Source organism: Eptatretus burgeri, chromosome 11 (genome assembly GCF_056783735.1).
Source record: "Eptatretus burgeri isolate ZD-2024b chromosome 11, Ebu_testis_v1, whole genome shotgun sequence".
Taxonomy (NCBI): Eukaryota; Metazoa; Chordata; class Myxini; order Myxiniformes; family Myxinidae; genus Eptatretus; species Eptatretus burgeri.
Window position 1 is genome coordinate 84809986 of NC_140971.1, and position 7934 is coordinate 84817919.

Consider the following 7934-nt stretch of genomic DNA (forward strand, 5'->3'; position numbering starts at 1 on the left):
ATCGATAGATCGCCTCCTGCTCCGTGAATCACTTGACGTGTCAGCTTACCAACAGCTCCAGCATTACAAATGGCGAAAAAAAAATAAACATCGTTTTCATTGTTATTTATTCGTGCGCAGCCTGTGGCAGCTGTGCCGCTGATTCAGTGCCCCCCTGTTACTGGCACGCTATTCATTCAGTGTTCTCAAAATTGTCACATTCTTAATATGGAATAGGCAAAGCCTCGAAGCGAACGTAGAATTCTTCTTACTTTCGCTTCTGACTTTTACCGATAACTTGTTCACAACTGTATACTTACCAACTATACCGTGGTACATGTAAGTGCCGCACAGCTGATGATTTTAACGCTATTTCCGGTTACTTCGGCCTGGATTCGGGATCAGCGATCTAATAATGCAAATCAGGATTAAAAATTATTTTTTGATGATGCGGGAGATATCTTTATTAAAATTAACTTTGGGGAAAAAAATAATTGAATAAATAAATAAATAAATAAACCATCACTTCTGATCAAGAATAAAAGAAATTAAAAGTTCCAGAAAGTTTCAAAATCACTCCCGATAATGTTAAATACAAAATAAACACTTCCTGTCATGAAAAAATCACTTTCGGAAGTATAAAATTAACTTTGGGAAAAAAATAATTGAATAAATAAATAAACACTTCCGGTCCTGATCTCCCGGCATGCATCATTCCCCATGACAAAAACCGGAAACAAAAAAAAAACAGAAACAAAACAAAATCGGAAGCAAAATGGTCATAGCCAACGACACGGATTCACAATTGGCAGGGTATTGTGTTGTTTTTGTTGTTTCCTATTCTCTCATGTGCATGCGTTAAGTAATATTCACAAGATAGAAATAAAACCCAATCGTGTTTATACACCGCACAGTGTTTAGCAACAACCAGAAGCAAAAGGTCATAGCGAACGACACAGATTCCAAATAGGCAGGGGTATTGTGTTGTTGTTGTTGTTTCCTATTCCCTCACGTGCACGCGTTAAGTATGAAGCTCACTGCGTTCGCTATGAAACAAGAAAGTAATTTTATTAAATATTGTTGCGAATTCGCGCCCGCCGGCGTGCGATCGGCCGCTCAACTCGAATGGCGGCCGCCTCGCCCACCGGAACGGACAATTCCGTCATGACCCTCTCGGAACAACGCCGGGAGCTAGTCACGGGTGGGGGTTTAACCCCACCACGACCGTGCCAATTGCCCACCCGCGCAGGATAGGGTTGCTCGCCAAATTCGATCCACCGAAGTACCTGCGCGGATGGTCGACCGGGCGATCGTACCTCACCGCAGGCCGACTCCGGACACGAACCGCTTAAGCAGTCCGTTCCGTGTTATCGGGATAACCGAGCGGTGTTATCGTCGGCCTCGACGGTTCCAATTAATTATCGGGCGTATTAAGCCCACTACGAACCTTTTACGTGAAGCAGGATGGAGGGTCAATAAAGAAAAGACAAAGCGAAACGGGAAAACAGTTCACACAATGCATATTTCTTACGCGACACACGGAAAACACACATATACAGCCAAACAGTCAAAATGCACCTCTAGCAGTAACACAAAAGAAACAATGACACAGAGTTACTACCGAATACGTGTACACACGGCAACACTTGTACAGTTCTACTTTACAGGCGGCGCCAACACACATTTTCTCAAAAGCAAAGGAAAGAAGCCACCCTCATAGACAAGGGGGCAGACGGGCCTGTAGGCCAATATGTGCGCGTGACCTGAAGGAGCGGCCAGGTCCGCGAGACCAGGTGGGTCCTACCCGCGTCCTCGTGACGCGTTGGTGGACGAGCCGCAGACATGGCCGCGTGGCTGTGCCCCGACTCCGTGCTCCTTCGCGGGTTTCGTTGGCACGATGTTTGGAGTGGGGTGGGAACGGGGCCCCCTTTGTTGCACTATCTCAGCGCGGGGGAAAAGCGGGAATTGTTGATGCCCTGGGGGAGGGAGAATGGCTGGCTGGCTTGGGGCCCGCGATGAGCGATCTCCCACCGCGACCTCGTCGCCGACCGCCGTCCTTCTCGCCTCGGACCCGAGCTCCTTGGCCTCTTCCCACAACTCTCCTTAGCCGACTGCAGAACCCAACTCGATGCCTTCGCCACCCGACTCCACTCTCTGCCACACTCTGCCGCTGCCACACTCTGCTCTTCCAACCAAAAACTGACTCTGCCACGATTCGCCTTGCGCTTGCCGTTTTATAGGCCGGCAGGAGAAAACAATATGCAAATTTCCTGATCAGGATGTCCTCGGGGGCGGAGCCACACTCGCCCCTTAGACGGAGGAAAAGTGGGCGTGAACCTCCCCTGATCCTAGAATTTGCATATATCGATTTCATACCGACGCGCCTGGAGGCGGGGCCAAGCCGCTCCGCGCTTGCTGATTGGACGGATCAGAAGTGGGCGTGTAGCGTCCTTGATCCGAATTCTCACCTCGGAAAGGCCGCTATTTGCACTCGCGGCTCGGTGCGTGTCTTGAACGAGCCCAAGACAGCTCGACGCTCAATGTTCACAGGTGGTGCGGGAATGGCCGTAGAAGGAGAGAGGTGAGGGTGGTGGAGGGTTCATCGGTGGTGGTTTGATGGTTATGGCGGTTGAGATGTGGTTGGTTCAAAATAAAGATAGAACAGAAAAACTGCTATCTCAAAGCGTCGCAGCCCGAATGAATCACATAAATTTCCTCTAAACAACGGGTTTGGGGCTAACGACACATGTACTTAGAGTTATCTCACCTACGGGCCCTGAATGGTGGTTTGCGAATTTCCACAGCCTTAACACTACCCCCTCCCCTTTTTACAGACTCGTCCCGAGTCGTCAAATTCTCGTGTGCCATCATGTGTAGTTCTCCCCTCGTACGTTTTACCTTCGGATCCCTGAGTGTGACATTCATGGTATTCGTGTCCCCAAAATAAATAACCTGAGGGCTGAGTAACTACCTAAACAAACCCACTCATACGGACGACTTAAATAAAATTGCCGGCGCTAGACAGACATGCCGGGGGCGCACTCATATGTACAGTACATCTTAACCTTGACTTACAAATTTTACACTAAACCATGGCCCAGGATCAATGGACTCTGCAAAGAGAAAAGCAGTTAGCAGGGAGCCAGGCTGCTCGCATGCAGTCTCTGGCTCACGCAATGCAGGTGACAGGGAACGTGGCCGGCTGCTTACACACAGTCCAAGGCCTCCCCCTTTGAAAATGAACACAGTGAACCACAACGGTGCATGGACTGCACAAATGCAGTCTCCGTGCCAGCTCAAGTGGCATACGCAATGAGCACAACAGATGGATGGATGGACGCAAACAAACAACGGTGCACGGGCTGCTTGTGCAGGCCCATGTTGTAGCTGCCAACAGGGCAGTTCTTGCAGCTTGTAAACTGTTGCGTTCCGATTATCCCGGCACGCATGGAAATGAACAGGGGGGGCAAATCATAACAGGACGGGGCAAAATGGACGAGGGCAGTAGGCATGGCATGGCAAAGGTGATTGCAGGCAACAAAGCCGGCAGTACAAGGCCGTTGCAGGCAAACCCAGCCGGCAGACGAACTGGCCGGTACAGGCCTTGAAGCACAGCAGCTGCAGACGATGCGGCCGGCACAGGCCTTGCAGCAGAACAACAGCTGCCGATGAAGTGGGCTGGCCTTTGCCCTGCAGTGGAGATTGGTGGAAGGAGTGCGGTGGTGCTGGCCATTCGGAAGGCGGGCTCGGACCTACCCTACGGTCTCCCTCCCAACCTATCGCCTTTGCCTGTCACTGTCCATACCCACTCCCTTAATTTGTAAAACCCAATTTAGCCCCAATTAATTTTTTTTGTTTTATTTTTTTTTATCTTTTTACTCTTCCCCACTATAAATCGTCCCCTAACCCCCTTTACTGTCCTTGTTCGGCTAACCTATCTCCACTAGCCTACTACCAACCCTGACGTTCCCTTCCCGGAGGGGAATGAGGGAGAGCTGGGGTCCTGCGTTAAGGCCCAATGAAGCCTCAGGATGGCCTCCCTCGACTTCAGCGATCTTTCACCCAAAGTGGGTCCAGCGGCCCACAACGAGAGCGAAGGGATGGATGGTGCGGAGGGGTACATCTCCTAATCTACCCTAACCATTATCTCTTAAACTACCCCGGGGCATTCAACAAGCGCCTTGCGCTTAAACTATTGGTTCTATCAACCCAGATTCCCGTTGCCTGTGTTGGTGTCCTCACAATTTCGGGCCTCGCCCCCCAATTTTCTTCCCGTGCCCTCACAAGGTTTCATGGCTGGGACGTGTGGCTCCCTTGGCAGGCACTACCCTGTGCCGATTCTCCAGCTATGGCACCCCCGGGCACTACACTGCCTCCGAGCCTACCAGCTCCCTAAACACCGGGGAGTGCCCTGCCTGGCGACTCCCCTGAAGCGCTCACATGGCAGGCTGGCTTCTCGGGCCCCTTTCCGAGGCTCACCCGTGCCCACAACACTGCCCACGCGGCTAATGGCGCCCCGGGCCCCCGCATCATGCGGGCGCACCCGTGCCCACTACCGTAACGTGCCCACAGCCGTAACAATATTCTTGGGGACCCGGGGATGGGGGCGAATACCACGAGGGGGGAGCTACCTCGGGCAGGCCCGGATTAACCACTAGGCCCGTGAGGCCCGGGACTTGGCCTATGAAGACCTTAATCCGGCCCTGACCTCAGGTTCACACCAGACTCTCCGGAATAGCAGGCCGTCAAACAAGAATAACGTTGTCGCCAATCGACAATGAACACCAATAACTCGACCACGTGACTTAGGGTCCTCCGTCTGATACAGTTTACCTCAAGGTGATGTGATCAAATTGCTCAAACGGAGGATCACCTTCCCTCACTATTCTGAAGCGAAAATTTCAATGAAATCACACGTTTTCGCTTCAGAATAGTAATGCAGAACAAAAAATTGAGTCAGACAATGATTTTGTTTGGTTTCAAAAGCTTGTTTTAGGAGAATTTGAGCATTTTTTTTTTTGCGTGAATTTGAAGCTAAAATACTCACTATTTCAATGAGATCACTCGTTTTCGCTTCAAAACAGTGATGCAAAACAAAAAGGTGATTCAGACAATGCTTTTGTTTGGTTTAAAAAGCTTGTTTTAGGCTAATTTGAGCATTTTTGCGAATTTGAAGCAAAAATACTCACTATTTCTTTGAAATCACGCGTTTTCACTTCAGAATAGTGATGCAGAACGAAAAGTTGAGTCAGACAATGCTTTTGTTTGGTTTAAAAAGCCTGTTTTAAGGTAATTTGAGCATTTTTTGCGCGAATTTGAAGTGAGAATACTCACTATTTCAATGAAGTCACACATTTACGCTTCAGAATAGTGATGCAGAACAAAAAGTTGAGTCAGACAATGCTTCTCTTTGGTTTAAAAATCATGTTTTAGGGTAATTTGAGCATTTTTTGCGCGAATTTGAAGCTAAAATACTCACTATTTCAATGAAGCCACACGTGTTCGCTTCAGAATAGTGATGCAAAACAAAAAGTTGAGTCAGACAATGCTTTTGTTTGGTTTAAAAAGCTTGTTTTAGCGACATTTGAGCATTTTTTGCACGAATTTGAAGCGAAAATACTCACTAATTCGATGAAATCGCATGTTTTCGCTTCAGAATAATAATGCAGAACAAAAAGTTGAGTCAGACAATGCTTTTGTTTGGTTTAAAAAGCTTGTTTTAGCGAAATTTGAGCATTTTTTGCACGAATTTGAAGCGAGAATACTCACTATTTCAATGAAGTCACACATTTACGCTTCAGAATAGTGATGCAGAACAAAAAGTTGAGTCAGACAATGCTTCTCTTTGGCTTAAAAATCTTGTTTTAGGGTAATTTGAGCATTTTTTGGCGAATTTGAAGCTAAAATACTCACTATTTCAATGAAGCCACATGTGTTCGCTTCAGAATAGTGATGCAAAACAAAAAGTTGAGTCAGACAATGCTTTTGTTTGGTTTAAAAAGCTTGTTTTAGCAAAATTTGAGCATTTTTTGCACGAATTTGAAGCGAAAATACTCACTAATTCGATGAAATCGCATGTTTTCGCTTCAGAATAATAATGCAGAACAAAAAGTTGAGTCAGACAATGCTTTTGTTTGGTTTAAAAAGCTTGTTTCGGGTAATTTGAGCATTTTATGTGCGAATTTGAAGCTAAAATACTCACTATTTCAATGAAATCACACGTTTTCGCTTCAGAATAGTGATGCAGAACAAAACGTTGAGTCAGACAATTCTTTTGTATGGTTTAAAAAGCTTGTTTTAGGGAAATTTGAGAATCTTTTGTGCGAATTTGAAGCAAAAATACTCACTATTTCAATGAGATCACACGTTTTCGCTTCAAAACAGTGATGCAGAAGAAAAGGGTGTCAGACAATGCTTTTTTGTGGCTTAAAAAGCTTGCTTTTGGCTTACGTGAGCATTTTTGCAAATTTGAAGCTAAAATATTCACTATTTCAATGAAATCACATGTTTTCGCTTCAGAATAGTGATGCAGAACAAAAATTGAGTCAGACAATGCTTTTGTTTGGTTTTAAAAAGCTTGTTTTAGGGTAATTTGAGCAATTTTTTTGCACGAATTTGAAGCTACAATACTCACTATTTCAATGAAATCACACGGGTTCACTTCAGAATAGTGATGCAGAACAAAAAGTTGTCAGACAATGCTTGTCTTTGTTTTAAAAAGCTTGTTTTAGGGTAATTTTAGCATTTTTTGCATGAATTTGAAGCTAAAATACTCACTATTTCAATGAAATCACACGTTTTCGCTTCAGAATAGTAATGCAAAACAAAAAGTTGAGTCAGAAAATGCTTTTGTTTGGTTTAAAAAGCTTGTTTTAGGGTAATTTGAGCATTTTTTTTGCGCGAATTTGAAGCTAAAATACTCACTATTTCTATGAGATCACACGTTTTCACTTCAGAAGAGTGATGCAGAACAAAACGTTGAGTCAGACAATTCTTTTGGTTGGTTTAAAAAGCTTGTTTTAAGGAAATTTGAGAATCTTTTGCGTGAATTTGAAGCGAAAATTCTCACTATTTCAATGAAATCATACGTTTTCGCTTCAGAATAGTGATGCAGAACAAAAAGTTGAGTCAGACAATGATTTTGTTTGGTTTAAAAAGTTTGTTTTAGGTTAATTTGAGCATTTTGTTTTCGTGAATTTGAAGCTAAAATACTCACTATTTCAATGAAATCACACGTTTTCACTTCTGAATAGTGATGCAGAACAAAAAGTTGAGTCACAAAATGCTTTTGTTTGGATTAAAAAGCTTGTTTTAGGGTAATTTGAGCATTTTTGTGCAAATTTGAAGCTAAAATACTCACTAATTCAATGAAATCACACGTTTTCGCTTCAGAATCTTGATGCAGAATAAAAATTTGAGTCAGACAATCCTTTTGTTTGGTTTAAAAAGCTTGTTTTCGGGTAAATTGAGCATTTTTTGCGCGAATTTGAAGCTTAAGTTCTCACTATTTCAAAGATATCACACGTTTTCGCTTCAGAATCGTGATGCAGAACAAAAAGTTGAGTCAGAGAATGCTTTTGTTTGGTTTAAAAAGCTTGTTTTAGGCTGATTTGGGCATTTTTGCGAATTTGAAGCTAAAATCCTCACTATTTCAAGGAAATCACGCATTTTCACTTCAGAATAGTGATGCAGAACAAAACGTTGAGTCAGACAATGCTTTTGTTTCGTTTAAAAAGCTTGTTTTAGGCAAATTTGAGCATAAGGTGATCACTTCACTATTCTGAAGCGAAAACGTGTGATTTCATTGAAATAGTGAGTATTTTAGCTTCAAATTCGCAAAAATGCTCAAATCAGATCAGATGCAGCCAAGCGGAACTGCCAAGCACGTACCGGCTTGGAAACAGATCGTTGGGGGATAAGGTCCCGGGAAAATTAGGGTGCGAGCCGTGTTGGAG